The 20760-nt window shown below is 35.2% G+C and overlaps 1 long non-coding RNA gene across 1 annotated transcript; it reads right to left on the bottom strand.

Annotated features, from left to right (window-relative positions):
* Nucleotides 1-16861: 16861 nt before the first annotated feature.
* On the bottom strand, nt 16862-19092 carry LOC119874217. The gene is made up of 3 exons (XR_005368034.1): nt 18973-19092; nt 17511-17639; nt 16862-17375 (listed from the first exon to the last, which is right to left on the bottom strand). It is a non-coding gene; the product is annotated as an uncharacterized LOC119874217 (long non-coding RNA).
* Between the last annotated feature and the right edge of the window lie 1668 nt (nt 19093-20760).

The following is a 20760-nucleotide window of genomic DNA, read 5'->3' as shown; positions in this document are numbered from 1 at the left end:
TTGTACATCTATGACTTTCTCCCTCTGATCTCATGACCACCCAAAATTAAGCAAAATCCTCTGATATTGAGGTTTGTTTTTCTTTTTTTTTAACTGCAAAATCATGCTGGAAAAGCACCTCAGGACAGATAATCTGTTAAAACACTAGCCCAAACCTATGTAGACATATTGCATATTAGAATAGGAAAGAAAACAAAATATTTCTAAAATTTAAGTTTTAGTTATCAAAATGTATTAACATTATCTCCGATTCCACTAATACCTATGGCAAATACTTTCAATTTTTCCAAAATCTTTATTTAAACTATTTTCCACCAAACACATATTATTTAAATTATTTTAGACATATTTTATTCATACAGCTTAAGGACTATAACGTGTCTTCTCACACTTTAATTCAAAAAACAAATGTAATGTCTTCTGTTTATGGAGATATGAGCTCAGCATGATAATTCAGTGTTCTATTCAGTGGCTAAAAATAGTGTCATATTATGTGTTGTTTACCAAAAACGCATGTTCAAGATCCCCTTCTGCTTAGCTCTGTCTGCGATAATAGTTAATGATTTCAAGTGAGCAATTTCTAGGCAGTCTAGTCAGGTCATAAACATGTTATACAAATTAATAAATAAATTAAACAAGGTTAAGAGTGTTCAAATGTGCCTTATGTCATTTCTTAAAATATGAAGAATTGAGCAAAAAGCTCTGTTAACACAGATAATGAAGTTATTATGAAGTTAAGTAAAATTTATTTTTAATTGAAGTATAATTAATATACAGTATTATATTAATTTCAAGTATACAATATAATGATCCAACAATTCTATATATCACTTAGGGCTCATCACCATAAGGGTACTTTTAATCCCCTTTATCTATTTCGCCCATTCTACCCACCTCCCCCTAAAAAGTAAAACTTATAACACATTTAATCCTCTTTTGGTAAGAATTCTCAGAAGAAACTACAGAAATCTTTTGATGGAATAGACTTAGGTTTTCCTAAATAATGACAATTTCCGGGTTTTACTTGATCCTTTTTTTCTCACCTGCTTCCCCTCTGATGTTCATCAGCAAAGTCAACAAAAACATTCTATATTTTTCTTATTCTTTTTCGTAATCTCTAAATGTACCCTAGTCCAAATAAAACTCATCTCTTATGTAAGGAATCAAATTGTCTCTCTTTCCTTTCACTCTTACCCTTAAATAGATTTTCCCTTTAAAAATAATCTTTTATAAAAGAATGTGCTGTTTACCTTTTTAAAATCCTCCAAAGCTCCCCATTACACATGAAAGCTAAACATCTTGAACTGTTCAAGTCCTTCATAATCCTGTGCCTGATTACAACCAAAATTCACCCTCTTCTCCTCTAGCCTGGGCCTATTCTGATTCCTCAAACATGCCATATTTATCCCATCTCATGGTCCTGGCATCAGCTCTTCTTTCTGCTTTAAGCACTGTTCCCTTCATGTTTGGTTTGCTGGCCCCTTGTGTTCCAGATCTCTCAGCTTAAACAGAAGAGTTTATCACCCAGCCTAAAGCAACTACCTCATTTTTTTTTTATTCAGCATGCATATTTTAATTCTCATCACAGCAGTTGTATGTGATCATTTGCAGAGAGATCTCTTGCTTGTCTATTTGTTTATTGTCCACCTTCCTCTATGTAATATTATAGCCCAAGACTGTTCTCTCCATGGGAGAAATGGTTACGGTGGCAGAGGGCAGTAATAGGCATCAAATGGCCAAGCTTTGAAGCTGGGGTTATAACTGTTCATATCTCTGGAAAGTTATTAAAATGTACTTTGCCTCAGTTTCTTACATATAAAATAGGGGTTACATTAGTATTTACCTCATAAAGCTCTTGTGAATATTAAATGAGTTAAATGGGGACTAGTGCATTTTAAAGATCTGAGAAATGCTATCTCTTATGCATCTCTGGACCTCAACACCTGGAACAGTACTTAGTTCAAGTGGAAATCTAATAAATATAAAACAAAAAAGAATGAAAAAAAGTGAGCACATATGCTCCCTTATTTATACTGAAGTGATTATTTTTTCTTTTAGAAAAGATTCATTATTTTATCTCTGTCCTAAGATATACATGGGAACTCAAATGGGAATTAATTTTTTAATTTGTAATCTAACTTATCATAGATGTTAATATTAGGTTACACTGAAGCTTCAGTGGTCTTATAAAATGAAACTAGTAATCCCTGGCCTTTAGCAGTTTATAGAAATGTAAAGCAAAAGAGAAATGAAATGGCAATAATTTACTAGTTGTTTGTTAATTTATCTGCTGTCTCTGGGTAACACCACAACTGCAATAAAGATAGTTTTGTTTGTAAACTGGGAAGAATATAAATTATGGCTAATTAAAAGTGCCAGGGAGATCTGAAATATGAAAGAATTCAATTACCCAAATTGAGCATCAGCCAGGCCAGTACTGGTATCTGCTCTTAGAAATAATGTGGAGTTTGTTTTTCTAAAATTTTTTAATTATTTTTTTAATGTGGAGTTTTATGTGATTAAAATAACTTCGTAAAATATGGCTGCTAGAATTCGCTAGTGTCCCACAGTTTCCCACTCTGTGCTCCTACCACTGTGTATTCCTGGGACAGGAGTTTATGGAAGCTTCTTTCTCACAAATGACCACATATTTGCATGGGTCTAACTTTATAGTGCCTAAAACCCAAGAGCATCCCTGGTTTCTTGATCTGGGATATCTGCTGTCCGTTTGGGATGATTTATCTCAGAAACCATAGGCTGTTAATTTGGTTTTAAGTTGGAAACTGTTGGTTTCTTAGTATTGGGGATTGAATAAAATGCAATTTGGTCCTCCCTTTAACCAAGAAGATGGAATTTAATATAATATTTTTCTTTTATGTATCCTTTATGTATCTTGGGCTTTAATTTCATGCATATAAAGAATACTTGCAAGATTTTTTTAATACTTTTTATTAGGTTTGCTTTCACTCTGAGCTGTGAGTATATGAGTTCATTAATTTATTTCAAAGGTGGAAGAAAAGTAGATTTCATTCTAATACCTACCTGCCTTATAGTAGTTTTCATTATTCCCACTTAATACAGTGTTAGGGAAGTTAAATTCATTCCACACAATCCTTCACCTTGTCCCTGACCAAGTCGAGATTCCAGCTCAGACCCAGGTGATAACAGAGCCACTACTCTTTTCTACAATACCTCACTGGTTTTCAAGGATGACTAAATGAAAAATTATAAAGAATGTTGAGAAAATGTATCTAACCTTACCCAAGACCTTAAAATTTTACCACTTGGTTATGGAAAATGCTATATAACTATATAGCATATAAATATATGAGGACACTCCTCCCTACTACATCTACCCTTTTCCTAGAGCCCAATCTATGATTTTTGCCAGGATTCATGCACAACTGGCAGTGTATATACACAGGTAAGTGAGCCTAAAGGAAGTCTGTGAGCATAAGGGGCTGAGTGGCTGGAAGAGGAGTTATTGTTTTGGGGAAAGAACCACACATGACAAATTAGCCTCCAGGAGGCAGAGCTGGTTTCAGCCTCCCTGCTACAAATGTACTTCTTGTTTTTCCACTAGAACACATTCCATATTGTGTGATATTTGCCAATTATTACATGATGTTTTTGCTAAGAGGCTGTTTCACTCATTTGTGTCAATAGTATGTTGCATAGGGCTTGAGGCAGGACCTGAAAAACTGTTGGTAGTGTATAGCTAGGAGCCTTCCCTAGCTCCGGGGCCAGTTCTATGTTCAGTTCTGCTTTACCACTTACTGTCTGTATGATCTTATACAAATTAAGCTTTCTATGCCTTGGGTATCTCATCTGTAAAATAGACATACTACCTGCTTTCAACCCCCAAATAAGAATGAAATGCATTAATATCTGTGAAGTGCATAGATGCAGTCAACCGGGTGTCTCAGTTGGTTAAGCATCTGCCTTCAGCTCAGGTCATGATCTCAGGGTCCTGAGATCCAGCTCTACCTCCAGCTCCGGCTCAGTGGAGAACCTGCTTCCTCCTCTCCCACTCTCCCTGCTTGTGCTCTTTCTATCAAATAAATCTTAAAAAAAAAAAAAAGATAGTAGAGGAGCACCGGGGTTGAGCATCAGTTAATTGAGCATCCAACTCTTGGTTTTGGCTCAAGTCATTATCTCATGAGTCCAGGGATTGAACCCTGCACTGGGCTCTGTGCTCAGAAGGGAATCTGCTTGAAGATTCTCTCTCTCTGCCCCTCTCTCCCCACTCATGCACCCTCTCTCTCTCATAAATAAAATGAATCTTTATAAGGTGGTAGTAGAAACATTTGAAAAGTTAAATATATTTTCATGTGAATAGATACTTATTTTTATTATCAATACTAGACTAAATCATATTCTATAATGTGCTGTCTCATAATTTAATCAGACTTTTTTTTAATGAACACTAAGTTATTCCAATTTTCATCATTATTTGAAACAATATTTTTGTAAAAACACTCATACATACATTTTAATGCTCATCTCAGATTATAGCCTTGGGATAAATTTCTAAAATGTTTTTGCTAGGATAAATGTTTTGCAGGTTTTGTGGCTTTCTACACATATAACCAAATTCCTTCTAGAAAACTAAACAAATATATACTCTATATAACAATGTGTGAGGGGCACCTGGGTGGCTCAATTTCTTAAGTGTCTGTCTTGGCTCAGGTCATGATCCTGGAGTCCTGGTATGGAAGCCCCTTACCAGGGAGTCTGCTTCTCCTTCTCCCTCTTCTGTCCCTTAGCTTGTATGCAAGTTTGTTTTTTGTTTTGTTTGTTTGCTTGCTTCTTACCTCTCTTTATGGTCATCTGCTCTTTGACTTCTAAGATTCAGTGTTCTCATGAATTATCTTCTCTACCTTTACCTTTAGAATCCTGCTTTTGTGGATGACAGCTGTCAGGTGTACTTTGCCATCAATAGTTCTCACTGATCTTTGTTGGTTATTTTATCTGTGAATATGGACAATTACTTCGTTTTAAGAAGGTAGTGTGGAAGTAGAAGGAAGAAAGATTAGTAATATCTATAGGGGAAGGAGAGCAGTATTTCTTCCCACAGAGTATTTTCTTATGAGTAGAAAGAAGCTGCAGATCCTTTATATACTGTTAAGCCCTGCATAAAGATGGCCAGTGACGAGCATTTACAGGAGTTGAAATTCATCCCTTTCCATCAACCAAGCCATGTGTTCTTCATCAGCTTGGATAAAGAATGCCTTTTGGCTGTTTGCACAACAGCGTTATATGTGCTAACAGTAGCCCAGTTTTTACTGTTTATCTACTATATATAAATAGGATCCTAATTATATAGACTTTTGTACCTGGCTTCTTTCAACATTATATTGTCATCTTCATTCATAATATTGTATGTGGTTGTAATTTATTCTTTCTCAGTGTTATACAGTGTTTATACAATTCATTTATGTATTTTATTATGAATGTTTGAGTAGTTTTCAGTTTGGAGCATATAAATATTTTTACTATGACAATTACAGTAGATGTTTTAGGGAAATATATTTGCTTATTTCTGTTAAATATATTCTTAGAGGTATAATTGCTAGATCATAGTATGTATGTTATATAGTTACATATAATTACATGTATAGTCATAGTTGTATTTATGCATATATATATTAGTTTTAGTAGTATGAGCATATAGTTCTCCAAAGTGTTTTACTAGTGGACGCTCCCATCATTTGTGTTTTAGGCTTCTGCTTATTTCATAATTTTCGCCATTACCTAGCCCTCTGATGGGTATGCAATGGGTTTTTATTAGGGTTTAATTATCAAGTCCCCAGTAATCAACAAAGTTGAGCATCTTTTAGGATATGTATTAACCTTTTGGATATGCTCTTTTATTAAGTGTTGATGCCTTTTACCAATTTTTCTATTTTTTAAAAAGATTTATTATTTATTTATTTGAGAGAGAGCATGATCAGGGAGCAGGGGCAAAGCGAGAAGGAGAAGCAGACTCCCCACTGAGCAGGGAGCTTGATGTGGGCTCTATCCCAGGATTCTGGGATCATGAGCTGAAGGTAGACACTTAACTGACTAAGCCACCCATATGCCCCCAATTTTTCTATTGAATGGTCTCTTTTTTCTTAGTTATAGGGGTTCTTTATACAATCTTTTGTTGAATATATGTTTTGTGAAAATGTTTTCTTATTTGAAGATTGTTTTAACACTCTCCTAAAGTTGGTTTTTGATAACAGAAATTCTTAATTTTACTCTAATACATTTTATTAAGTTTTTATTTTGTAAATACTACCTTGGGGGTCCCATTTAAGAAATCCTTGTATAGCCCAAGTTAACAAAGTTTTCTTTTGAACAAACTTTATTATTTTACCTTTAACTTTTATTTTTATTTTTTTTTACCTTTAACTTTTAGATATGTATTTTTGAACTGGTTATTTTTCTATGGTAGTTTGTCCAGACACATTTTTCTTACAGATACTCAATTGATCTCCCAACTCCTCTATTGAAAAATTCATCTTTTACCCACTGTAATAGAGTACTACCTTTCTCATAAATCCTAGGCAAATTTTAAAGTTGAAAACATTTTAAAAAATGACATGATGTGTACTAAGTGCACTATAAACGTCCATATTTGAAATGGCTTTTTCTTTTTCTGGAGTTAAAAGTATTTAAAAACATATTTGATTTTATTAACTTCTTATTTCTTTATTCAATTCAGTGAGAAGCAGTAACGATACTTCCTTGGGTAATCTGATTTTTATTAAGCTTTCTTGCCATGTGCAAATGACAAACATTTAAAAATAGGTGAGGTGTGCTTCTTCTCATAGCTATAGAGGTCACTCACTGTGACCTCTTACACATGCAGAGAAATGTCTATCTCCAAGTAACCTTAGACATATATTTATTTTAATATAAGAAAATTTTAGTTCCAGAAAAATGAAGTGACTTGTCACAGTACTGGTTAGAGAAGAAGCCTGGAATTTAAAACCAGAAATCCTAAGCTTTATTTTCTTAGAGCCTCTTTATTTTATTTTTTTTTAAGATTTATTTATTTATTTATTCATAGAGACACAGAGAGAGAGAGAGAGGCAGAGACACAGGCAGAGGGAGAAGCAGGCACCACGCAGAGAGCCCGACGTGGGACTCCTGGATCCAGGGTCTCCAGGATCACGCCCTAGGCTGCAGGCGGCGCTAAACCGCTGCGCTACCAGGGCTGCCCAGAGCCCCTTTATTAAAATAATAAAAAAAATAAAATAAAATAAAATAAAATAAAATAAAATAAAATAAATAAAATAAAATAAATAAATAGTAAAGTAAAATTAAATAAATAAATAAAATAAATAAAATAAAATAAAATAAAATAAAATAAAATAATAAAATAAAATATCCGACTTACCTAATCATTTTTGAAAACCTGGCAACTCAACATACAATTTTACTAGTTTCTTTGCTCTCCATATAATTGAAGATCATTGGGTCTCTGGACTTTGAGCTTGAAATAATGGAAGCCCTATACCAGTCTCCTGAGGATTCCTGTTACGGTCTGAATGTTGTGTTCCCCCAAAATTCACATGTTGAAATCCTACCCCCCAAAGATGGTGCTATTAAGAAGTAGGACTTTTGGGAGGTTCTTAAGTCATGGGGTCAGAGCCCTGTAGAATGCAGTTAAGAGAGGGGAAGTAGGAGGTGACTAAAATAGATAATGGGGATTAAAGATTGCACTTGCTGTGATGAGCACCAGGTGTTGTAGGGAAGTGTTGACTCACTATATTGTACCCCTGGAACTAATATTATACTGTATGCTAATTAATTGGAATTTAAATAAGAACCTAAAAAAAAAAAAAAAAAAAAGCTCCCTAGTCCCTTTTGCTGTGTAAGGACACAGAGAAGGCACTGGCTGTGAACCAGCAAGAGAACCTTTATCAAAATATGACCATGCTGACTGATGCCTTGATCTCAAACTTCCATCCTCCAAACTGAGAAATAAGTTTCAGTTGATTTAAGGCACCTAATCTGTAGTGTAGCCTGAACAGACTAAAACAACACTTAACCTCCTAGTGACAAATTAGGCAAGCAAGAGAAAATGGTATAAAGGGGGCTGCCTGTGTGAATTCTTGATAATACCCAGATTGATGACTCTAAACTACCATTCACTGTGTAGATTTTGGAAAATTATAAAACAATTTGTGAGGAAAACCAAGTTTCTCTTTCAATGTATCTGTGTATATATACGTGTGTGATTGGGTATTTCTAATTTCAGTACATTGTATAATCCTTCATTTATCTTTCTTGATCTTTTTACTTGGACTTTATATAAAGTAAAAAAAAAAAATACAGAGATGCCTGGGTGGGTCAGTCAGTTAAGTGTCTGCCTTCAGCTCAGGTCATGATCCTGGGTTCCTGGGATCGGCCCCCTTGTCATGCTCCCTGCTTGGTAGAGTCTGCTTTTCCTCTATCTGCCCTTCTTTAGTGCTCTCTCTTCCTCTCTCTCTCAAGTAAATCAATAAAATCTTTTTAAAAATACAAATTAAGTTTAATTGATAGTCATTCCATATTTTTTTTCATCCAGAGGTCAGTATCTAATGTAGCCACATATTTCCTCTTTTTGAAAATGGAGACATTTGCTCCTTTATGGTTGTCCTGCAGTTTTCCTTCCTGCATAATTAAAATATTTCTGGCAATGAATCTGAGATCATATTTGTACATTTCTACAGCTCCCTAGAGTATAAATCTTTACAGTTTCAAGACTTGGGTTAAAGTAACTAGGAGTGCCTCAGACCATTTACATATTACCTCAAGCAGCAATATCTTTTTTTATATTGTTCTTTTTTGGCTCAAAGGTCATTTTATTTGCTAGAAAAGATGGAATTCAAAGAATGTTTGGATAGTCTTCCTTCTTTCATTTGTAATAATAAATTTTCACTAGCAGTGTGTCTATTCTTCTCATCTCTCTACGAGTAAAACTTCAGAAGGGTATGGATTTTCTTCTTTTGAAATAGGGTGGCTTAATGGATTCAAGAAAGCAGGGATGTGAATTCTAATTTTGTTTCATTTATTAGTTTGGGCAAGTTTCTTAACTTTTAGAAGCTTTTTTCATATCTAATTCTGAAAAACGTATAAACACTCAAGATTTACGATAAAGACTTAAAGGACATGCAATATAAATATAAAATATTTAGCAGTACTTGGCATATAGTATACATACAAATTGTTAATTTCATTAAGTCATAACTTCAATTTATACTGTGTTTTTAGGAAAACATTATCACAGAGTGATGAAGAGTGATTGTGTATGAATTGTGTCTTGGGAAAGCAGACTGTGAGCTGGAGTTAAAAGTGCAGGGGTTTAATTAGGGACGGGGGCAAGAAGACATTCAGACTTCAATACAGATCTGTCTTTTGTGAAAAGAGAGTCTTAGACTAAAATGGAGATCTGTGACATTCTCATCTGGCCAAAGGAGCTTTGGAGCAAAATTATTCATTAGAGGAGACTCACAATAGGCAGAAATGCCAGACTTTAACATATCTGCTATACTCATCATTGCCTGGGAGAAAGCCTGAAGGTTGTAGCTTTGGTCCAAAAATTTAGACATTGTAGTTGGACACTGTCAGTCAACTGTGTTACTTGCAGCCAAACAGCAAGCTTTCTTGCAGGGAAATGCAAGCAGTGCCTCTCACGCTGCCCCATAGGGTTGTAGAGCAAGACTACCTGTGTTCATTCAATGTGTTCATTCAAATATGACTTCTCCCCTTACTAACTGGTGGGCTATAAGGGAACTCACTCCTCTGCCCTTGGTTTCTTCATCTGTAACATCAGGAAAGTAATGGTAGCTACTATAATGTTATTGTGAAAGTTACATAGTATGAATAGAGTACTTTGGATAGCATCTGGAAAAGAGCCTTAATAAATATTTATTATTATTGGCAAATTCCTACATATTTTATGACTTCCTTTGATTTATTTTTGCCTCTAGATTCCCCTCTTGCATCTTATGTACCTATTGTTAAAAAAAATATATAGGTTTTATTGTGAACTTAAAATTCCTCTAAAAAAAGAAAAACCTTTAAAAAGCTCTTCAAAGAGTATCCTGAGTAAATACTCATTGATTATGTGCTTTTCCTTCCTCTGGTTTCTCACTGTTGATTGTTGTCAGTCCAGGTAATTGCACTTATTAATATTTCATTTAAAAATCCCATTTGGTATAGGTAAAAAGAGAGTCTACATGAGATTTTCATGTAAAAAGCTTGCAAAGTCGATGTACTGGTTCCACAATATGAACAAAATAAGCTTCTCTGAGAGAAAGTCATAAGCGTTATGTGCTCTATCCTTCCCAGGTAAAACGGAGCTCTTTTATGTCCATCAAAGTTGAAATAAGGTTTAGTTTAGTGGACCAGAAAAATATTACCTGTTTTGAAATAAATACAATGGAACAATTCCAAAGAAATCCAATTTTGATCAGCATTGCATGCAAGGATTAGAAAGTTTCAGAAGATTTGGATATTCTGAATGCTCTTTGTTGTTTGAGGTGCTCTCCTGAGATTAACTGAGCATATTATGTAAAGATGAACGAGCTTTATGCCTGTGCTCTTTCAATCTCTTCAGAAATGAAAATTTAATAATGAGTCATCATATTCAGATTCTCATCCACTCCAAGAATCTGTTTTTTTTAAAAGCTGTAGCATATTTTATTTCTTAATTATTATAAAAATGTCTACATTAGTTGTTGAGATTTAAAACTATTTTGAAGTCATTTTTAAAAATATAGTTAACACAGGACACCTGAGTGGCTTAGCAGTTGAGCGTGTCTGCTTTTGGCTCAGGGCCTGATCCTGGAGTCCTGGGTTGAGTCCCACACTGGGCTTCCTGAAGAGAGCCTGCTTCTCCTTCTGCCTATGTCTCTGCCTCTCTCCCTGTGTCTCTCATGAATAAATAAATAAAATCTTTAAAAAAATAAAAATATAGTTAATACTAGTAAACCGATATGCCACTGTGAGCCCTGTTTTGACAAGGAAGTCCCATAAAAAGCCTTCAGCCTTTTTTCCCCCCATTAAATTGTCTTTTATGTAACAACACATAAAATGTCAACAAAGGTTGAAGTTTTTAGGTGTATCATTCTCTTAAGAAGATACTCCTTTACAGCTGTCCCAGGGCCACTGTTAGTACTCTTACTCAGAAATAGAAACTATAGGAATGCATGGGTGGCTCAATCAGTTAAGCATCTGACTCTTGATTCCACTCAGGTCATCTCAGGGCTGTGAGATCAAGCCCCACATCGGGCTCTGTGCTAGGCATGGAGCCTGCTGAAGAATTTCTCTCTCTCCCTTTGCCCCTCCCCTACATCTCTCTCCCTCTCTCTCTCTCTTAAAAAAAAAAAAAAAAAAACTATTAAATAAGATTGTAGAAAAGAAATTGGATTGTTTTGTTTTAGCTGGCTTAAATGATCATATATTTGTTTTCTTTTAAAATGTCATTTTTTTAAGTAATGTAATATGACATATGGAGAATGTAAGTAATGAATCTGAGCGCTCTTTTCATGATCCTTCAATCACCACTCTTCAAACACTGCCATAGGACTCATTTATCCACTGTAAATATTTATTGAGCAACTCCTTTGTGGCTGCCCTACTTCTCAGAAAAATGATATAGAAGTGAACAATTGACATAGGATTTATTCTTCAGCTTAAAATTCTCCATTATAATTAAAGTAAGAATTCTCACATTCCCTCAAGGCTAAATCAATACACAAGCCTCTATATCTATGAGCTTAAGTCATACAAGATTCCCTGAGCTTATTTTCCTATAAGCCACAATTTTCCACTACCCTTTTTGTTGTTTCTGAGTATGTCAAGCTTTTTCCTGCCTCAGGCCATTTGTACTAGCTGTTATCTTTATCTGGCATGCCCTTCCTTCAGATCCTGTGGTTTCTTTTCATTATCTCTGTCAAAAATTCAACCTCACAGGCCTAAGTAAAAGATCTTCCAGCCCCTCTCTCATCACTATCTATCCCTTAGTATTCCTTTTTCTTTTTCTTATCCAAAGTAAGAATTATTGGAAGTTATCTTACTTGTTTTTAAAAATATATTGACTGTTAGGGGCACTTGGGTGGCTAGGTGGTTGAGTGTCTGCCTTTACCTCAGGTCGTGATTCCCTGGAATCTTGGGATCAAGTCCCACAACAGGCTCCCCATGGGAGCTGCTTCTCCCTCTGCCATGTCTCTGCCTCTCTCTGTGTCTCTCATGAAAAAATAAATCAAATATTTGTATTGACCTTTATAAATTGTCCATGGTCTTTCCGATATTATGACTCCATTTGACAGCTACATCCCAAATTTTTGCCCTGTTTCTAAGAACCTACCATATGTTGTTCCTGGATCTCTTTGTTGTTAGTTTTATCATAGCGCTGAATTCTCTATTAGTGATCTTTATATTTGATTGCCCCTGGTGCTAATATGCAGGCTATTTGACAGTAGGAACTACAGCTTTACATTTATAGTTATAACTCTCAGAGCAATGCAGTATGCAGTGATTTCTCAAAAAAAAAATTTATTGAGAAAGTTAATTTTTAAATTTGCACAGTATTTGTCATTCAATTACTACATGCTGTTTCAACTGTTTCACATACACAAGGGAGAAAGGATGTAAGCTTAATATAGCTTATTTTTTAAAAAGTGTTGCAGTGTTACACTCACTCTTATCGTAAAACTCTCAGAGCTGTGTATTCTTACAAGCCACTTATGAGTTCTAGGGTATCAAATCTCTTTCTCATAAGAGGTCTACAGGATAGAAAGAAAGTAGCAAGAACTATGGAAGTTTGGGATACTATCATTTGGAATTTCTGTTGTAGGTCACATAATTCCCTTAAATTAACTATGGAGAAAATCTCTGACATTTCATAGGAAGGGATTCATTTGCATATATGGATGAGAGGATGAGGGAATTTTATGTACTAATATTGCAATTATTATCTGGATGTCTGACTTCTTTTTTTCTTTTTTAAAGATTTTATATATTTATTCATGGGAGACAGAGAGAGAAGCAGAGACAGGCAGAGGGAGAAGCAGGCTCCATGAAGGGAGCCCGATGCAGGACTCGATCCCAGGATCCCGGGATCACGACCTGAGTCAAAGGCAGATGCTCAATCACTGACCCACCCAAGTGCCCCTGTCAGACTTATTTCTATAACTACTTAAATATATGCCCCTTCTGTTAGCAAAGAACAGATGAATTTCTTCCAACAGTGACAACACTGTTGGAATTTCTTCCAACATTGATTATAGTTCTTCAGTATCATGAAACCCATTTATTTATTAATTTCTCAGAGAAGTGTGCTTGCTACTTATCACATCATAACAGGTAATTTCTCCTATGCAGATAGACTTCTGGAGTAGATATTAGATAAGAAAAAAACAGAATGCTTAATGATCTAATTATATGCAGAGAACAAAACATAAATCTATTATTTGATTATGGTTATTTTCATAAAAATTCTGTTTCAAAATGTAATTTAAGTCCTCAAATACTTATAAAAAAACAGAATAAAATAGAATACCAATTAATGCAGCTACAATCTGTATCACTGAAGTAACTTACTCATATATCACTAGAATTAGCCAGAATAGACACTATTGCTTAACTCGTTACCTTAACATTATACAAAGAAAAATAATTCAGCTTTATATTCATATATTATTCTTCCATATGTGGTTAGAAATACATATCAATGACATGAACATCAGAAATTTTATTAAATAAACAACTAAAGTAGGCCAAATATTAAGTAAAGCCATTACTTAACTCTCTAAGAACCTTATTCTAGAATCAAATTTTTGAGAAATATTAATCTAATTCCTCATAAAAGGACGCCTTTTATTGATTTTTCTAGAATGTCATTCTCCCCTACAATTTATTCTCAAGAGCATAGTAGTTTTTATGCTCTGGAAAAAGGCATGGGTTGGCATTGCTTTTGCTTTCTATCACTTTTACTGAAGCAGGCCAGGCAACCTGAACTGAAATTCATTCAAGAAGGAAAAATCAGCATCATTCAATGGAAATTTCTATGCACCATGGTCTGTGGTGTTCTTTGTAGCAATCTAGGGTGAAATGGGCAGTGATTTCCATTCTAAAAAGTTTTTTCAACATTGGTCCTTTGATAGTGCATGAAAAGATATATTCCAGTCACTGGCAGCCACACAGGCCCAAATATTCACAGTGATTACACCTTACATAGATTTATATGTCAAGGCTTTTGCACACTGAGATAGTCAAATTTATGTCCAGATTCCTCCAATGCAGAAAAAAAATTGTGCCAACTACATGCCAAATGGTTATGTATAATACCTCAACTTAAGGTAGCACTGCTTTAAAAGAAAGATGAACTCAAGAGCATACTGAAAAGAAATGAAAATGTGGTCTCCTGAAAAGGCCAGAGTAAGGGAAGGACAGTATGGATAAGGCTGTAGAATGCTGAAATGAGTAAAGGAGTAAAAAGGAAAAATGGTGGATGGGCCAGATTTTATCTTTGAGTCCTATAACAAATTTAGGTTCATTTTCTTATTACCTCCTCTAGCTCCCCACACATTTATCATACTCAATCCATATTGTTTACCAGATCATTTTATTTTCTTATTAAAACCAGTACAAGAATCAGTTCCAGAAAGAGGCATTTTGTTTTCACATAAGCAAAGATAGTACTTTAGGACAGCAAGTAATAATCTCTGGCATATCATGTAAAAGAATTCTAAATAGTAAAAAGTTTGGCAGAAATACTAATTTAGGGATAAGTGAGGACATCCAGTAAATGAGATAACAGCTCCATTTTCCCCTGCACATGAATGAAGCAAGTTATCATGAGAATAGGTAGGATGTGGCCAGCCTCCCCCACCTTGGTGAGAGAATTCCTCTCCCACAGTGTATCCTGGGACGTATTCTTGTTTTATAAAGCCTCCAAAGGTTTATGATCATGAGGAGAGCCATGTTGGATGAAAACAAACAACTGACGATGCTGGAACCATAATGTTTTTCCTATTTCAAGTCTATATACCGAAGATGATCCTTGAATTCTGTTCGGCTGATGTGTCCAATTATGGCCTAAATATGCAAGTATAACTGTTGGATAAAGTATGGCTTTGATGACAGAAGCATGTGGGATGAAACTGATCTGTATTAACAGTTATTATTTTACCTTCTATAATCCTAGGCCCTAGATTTTAATGTAATTTTTAATAAATAAAGACTCCTAATCTTGCACCTTTCCTATTACTCCATATTTTCCCATTAGAACCTTTAACCTATTAATCTTTAACTTTTCCTATTAGCCTATTTTTTTTTTTTTGAGGACATGGACCTTTAAAGTCAATAATAAAATTGCTTTTTCTAGACTAATTCATGTGCTTTTTATTCATGAAAATATGCCATACAATGTAGGGGATTGACAGTTCCCCACATTTTTGGGATGAATTCTGGATTCAAAATGAGACTTTCTCATGAGGAATCAAAATGAAGGTCTTATTTCTCTTCCTCTCTGGAGGCCAAGAAATAATAATTTTAAAACATGGTGTTGTATTCAGAAAGGAAGAAGGTGATAAATAAGGTTGATTTTAAGTGACTAAATAATAAACTGAAGGACAGCAACAACAGGAGCAATCATTGTGCTCTTTTGTGATTAGAACAGAGATTGTTTGATATACCTCCTCCTTTCAAAGATCTGCATTTTAAAATAATCATCTTCTGTTTAGCTAGCATAGTAATCTTTTGCTTTTCTGCTGTATTACTGACATTCTAAAAAATATTCTTTTATCCTCCTATTTCTCTTTTAGAAACTAGAATCTCAAAAGAAGGATTTAAACATGGATACATTTAGACAATACAATGTATAAAAATTTTACTTTTAGTTAATTCCTATACATGATGTGGGGCTTGAACTCACAATCCCAAGATCAAGAATCACTTTCTCTAGCAACTGAGTCAACCAGGTACCACTTCTTTAAATAAAAAAAATTTAAAGATTTTTAAGTAATACCGATGAGTAGTTTTAAAAAATGGAAAAAAATCCTTTTTCACCCATTGATCATCCTTTTCCCATCTCACCTGACCATCACATCAGTGAGCGCATGCATACCTTTATCTTAGAAACATACCAAGTTACAGCTTTTTCTCTCAGAATAGGTGGAGCAGTAGAGATGATAAAGAGATAAGAATGAGAAACATGAAATTATAAATTATGTATTACTATGTAAACATAAATATTGCCATTCTTTTCCCCATGATTATTATTATTGTTGATGCTGCAGCTACTACTACTACCACAGTTAATAGTTGGATTTTCTGGAATCTAAAGGAGCCTCAAAGATCCTATTTGTCCATGAGAGGAGACATAGTACCATCAATTGATAACAGGTCTTGTCACAGAATTCCATTTCTGAATTCTGGCTCAGTATTCAATATCTACATGATTTGAGGCAGATTATCTTAATTACCTGTGCCTCAAGTTGTTTATGTGTAAAATGGGAATAAATATTGTATCTGAGTTTCAATTTAAAAAATGTATCTGAGGGCAGCCCGGTGGCCCAGAGGTTTAGTGCTGCCATCAGCACAGGGCCTGATTCTGGAGACCTGGGATCAAGTCCCACATCGGGCTCCCTGCATGGGGCCTGCTTCTCCCTCTGCCTGTGTCTCTGACTCTCTCTCTTTGTGTCTCTCATGAATAAATAAAATCTTTAAAAAAAAATAAAAAATAAAAATAAATAAATAAATAAATAAATAAATAAATAAAGTATCTGAGTAATCCCACTTCTGGTCATGATGGAGTAAATATTACCAGACTTTCCTTCCTCTGTAAAGAACTAGATAAATACGTACAAATCACCTATATAAAACAACTGTTTCCAGACACTGATCCATGCCAAAAGCTGACTGCCCTTAAAGAAGGAAAAAAAATCATTTCAGCTTTCTGCCTGGATGCATGTTCCAAATTATGGAGCAGGGAGAGAGAATCTATGCACGGGTGACATTTTTGCTCAGTTGAGGAATTAGCAAGCAGAGATCAGGGAAGCTAAGGCAGCTGGAACTTTCAGGGCACAACTGTAGGTAAGGGAGCAACACGAGAAAAGAGCACTAAAATTTACAGAGGGGTTCCACTGGTGTTTAAATCTGAAACTGTCACATGTGATCAAACTCTATGAGGACATCAAAGAAAAGTTACTGAACAGGACAACTTCTGGGAACTATTCACAAAACAAAACAAAACAAAAAACCCACCTTTGAACAATTTAGCCTGTATTGCTTCTCTCCAAGGAGCCCCTTGTTGTTCCTGTTTCATTTTCTCAAGTTTGATGTGGGGATGGAGGTAAACTTTTCTAAAAGGGAAGTGGAGATATGACCGTCTTCTTAGAAGAGGAAAAAAAAGGAAAAGAAGGAGATAGAAAATACACATAGGATACACATGAATCTAAAAGGAATCTGACAAATTTCATAAAATAAGAGTTCAGAACCACTTTAACACTCATGACAAGTGCTCTTACCTCTCAGAACTATGGCCTAATAATGTTCTTCGATATGACTCCCGATGTTGCTTCTTCTTCTTAAGAGGTAGAATACAGAGGGCCTGAATTCAGCTGGCAAGACTGAAGTTTTCCATTAGTAATCATGGCCTGAACTCCAGTAATGGCAACATGGGGAAAAAAAAGGAAATAAATTGAGAGATGCTGCAGAGGGATAAATTAAAGATGGGAGTTTCAAGAATTAAAACGAAAGAAAATTGTGGCACCATTTATGGTATATGGAACTTATATATAATTGACAAGGATACAAAAATATGAAATGTCTTGGATGTGTGGAAATGGGTCTAATTTTGCATGTACTGAATTGGAAGTGCTACTGTAGCACTGAGGTGAAGTTGTGCAGCTGATAACAGAATAAAGAGACATATATTATGTGAGCTGTTGGAATGGAATATATAGATTTTAAAGTGATCTGCTTGAAGGTGACTATAGATATTTAGAAGGTAATCAATGAAGAGATTGACATTAAAGGAAACAAAAGAAAGCTTGAGATAAAATATGGAGTAAATTGGACAGCTGAGTCAAATGGAAGATGAGCTGGCCAACATAGATAAAGGGTGGTGAGAAGTGAGATTTCCAGTGTTCAGTGGGTAAATTAGCTTGCTTGTGTGATATTGATATTGTGATATATAGGAAATATATGTTTTTGACATCCTTTCAGCACAGAGCTCCTAAAACCCTTAGGTTTTCTCTAAGTGATGGGAGCAACAAATGTGTTTTCATTATGGTAATGAGATGGCTTTTGGAACACACCTAAAGAAGAGGGCTGGTTGCCAGGAGAACCAGGCAGAAGGTTAGAACTTTAAGTCCCACTCCCCAAAAAAACATCCTGGGAAGGGAGAGGGGCTGGAAATTGAGTTCAGTCACCAATGGCCAATGACTTAATCAAGCATGCCTATGTAATGAAGCCTCCAATAAAAACCCCCAAAAGATGGGGCTTGGAGACCTTCCAGGTTAATGAACATGATATTAGCAGAGTGGCAAAGCATGGTAGCTCCACATGCTTCCCCCATGCCTTGTCCTATGCATCTCTTTCATCTGTTTCTGAGTTATATTGCTTTATAACGATCCTGGTTATCTAGTAGGTAAGATATTTCTCTGAGTTCTGTGAGCCTGCCCTAGAAAATTGATCAAACCCAAGGGAGGGGGTCATGGGACTCTCCAATCTGTAGCCAGTGAGTCAGAACTCAGATGACAAGTGTCAGATGACACTGCGAGTTGGCACTGAAGCAAGCATGGGGGAGCAGGGCAATCTGGCAGGACTGAGCCCTTAACCTATGGAATATGATGCTATCTCTAGGTAGATAGTGTCAGAATTGAGTAGGACTCCTAGCTATTGTCAGAAAATTGGTGGTGGTATGGGGAATACACACACACACACACTAATTGGGTATAATACCCTTAGGCTGCTGTAACAACATACCATAGATAGGTGGCTTAAACAACAGACATTTGTTTTCTTAACCTTCTGGAGGCTAGAAGTCCAAGACTAGGGTGTCAGCCAAGTGTGAAATTCTTCTGAAGCCTCTGTCCTTGGTTTGCAGATGGCTGCCTTTTCACTGTCATTTAGGGGCTTTTCTCTGTGAAGGAAAATCCCCGCTGTGTCTCTGTATGTCCTAATAGCTCTTTCTTATAAAAACACCAGTCAGATTGGATTAGGGCCTACCCTAACAGCCTCATTTTTACTTAATTACATCTTTTAGGCCCTATCTTCAAATATAGGCTCATTCTGGGAACTAGGACTCAACATATAAATTTTGAGGGAATACAATCAGACCTTAACAGTGAGGGAGAAAAAAAGCATTTCAAGAAAAAAGCATTGAAGAAATATCTACAATTAATTATAGGGTGATCAAGGATGAAGGGATTATAAAATATAAGCTATGGAATTCATAAACAGAATAGTGTGATAGGGATAGAGCACAAAGTAAAGGGTTTATGGTTCAGTGGTTGAATGGGCAATGATGACATAGTTGTTGAAGTTTGAGACTAGAAGTACTATTTTTTCAAGTGCAAAGATTTGAGCATATTCTGTTGAACGGGGGGAAGTTGATGCTACACAACAAAATAGATATAGTTGGAAAAATTGTGAAGGACTTTGGAAGAAAATGGATTAAAAAGAAAGGGGTTGGGGCATTTAATTTGCATTATATATAATATAAAAAATATATATATTATATATATATATTTTCTGAGTTATGGGTGAGAGAAGTTGAATATGCCAGTTGGTCTCAACCTTCATTAAAATAGGTTGCTAAGCCATCTTGAAATAAAATGAAAAGTGTTTGTCTTTCTCTGACTAGCTTATTTCACTTAGCAACTTGTATGAGGTATCTAAAATAGTCAAATACAAAGAAACAGAGTAGAATGCTGGTTATCCAGAGGCTGGGGGAATGGGAAATGGGAAGTTGCTGTTCAACCAGGTATAAAGTTACCATTATATGAGATGATTATATTTTAAAGATCTGCTATACAACATTGTATTGATAGTTACAATACTGTTTTTTACACTTAAAAATTTAAGAGGTATTTTTCATTTTAAGTGCTCTAACAACAACAACAACAACAGCAGCAGCTCTACCTTACTGGTAATGCAAACAAGTAGGGAATGATGGAGAGAATATAAAAGTTAATATAATGTTGGCGTTGGGTAGGTTTAATAGGATGGAATGAATGGGAGGTTGAAAATAGGAAATTGTATCTAAAGATGTGTTCGGTGGAATGCTGGAGAAATCATAGGAATAGAATTTTTTCTCCTTCAGAAGAAACAATGCTAATACTATGGGTTTCAAGGATTTGGCAAATAAAGAAAAGTAGTTTAATTTTACTGAAGGATGGGTGAGAGATGAGCTAATATCAGGCAGCTGACATTAACAGAAGTAATCACTTTCTTTTTTTCTGTCTCTCTTAGTGGCTCTGCTCACTATAATAAAACCACATTAGGAGCTAAGGGGTTATTTTAATTCTGTAACAGTGCCTCATCTTTGAATTATCTGAGTGGTTTTCATTATAAACTTTTGTTGCAAATTTTAATAGGCTGAATATACAGAGCCTTAGGAAAGCTAATTTGTTTCTAAGGAATTCTTTAATAGCTATTACAAAAACTAAGAAAAAAAACAGGCCTTAAAAAAAGGATTAAAGTTGATTTATTTATGTCTCAGAAATTGCAAGCTAACTGAAAATACAACATGCCTCAATGCATGGAAATTGT

The sequence above is a fragment of the Canis lupus genome, chromosome 12, assembly GCF_011100685.1.
Source record: "Canis lupus familiaris isolate Mischka breed German Shepherd chromosome 12, alternate assembly UU_Cfam_GSD_1.0, whole genome shotgun sequence".
Lineage (NCBI taxonomy): Eukaryota > Metazoa > Chordata > Mammalia > Carnivora > Canidae > Canis > Canis lupus.
The sequence above is the reverse complement of the archived record's forward strand: the minus strand, read 5'-3'. Positions and strand labels throughout refer to the sequence as shown.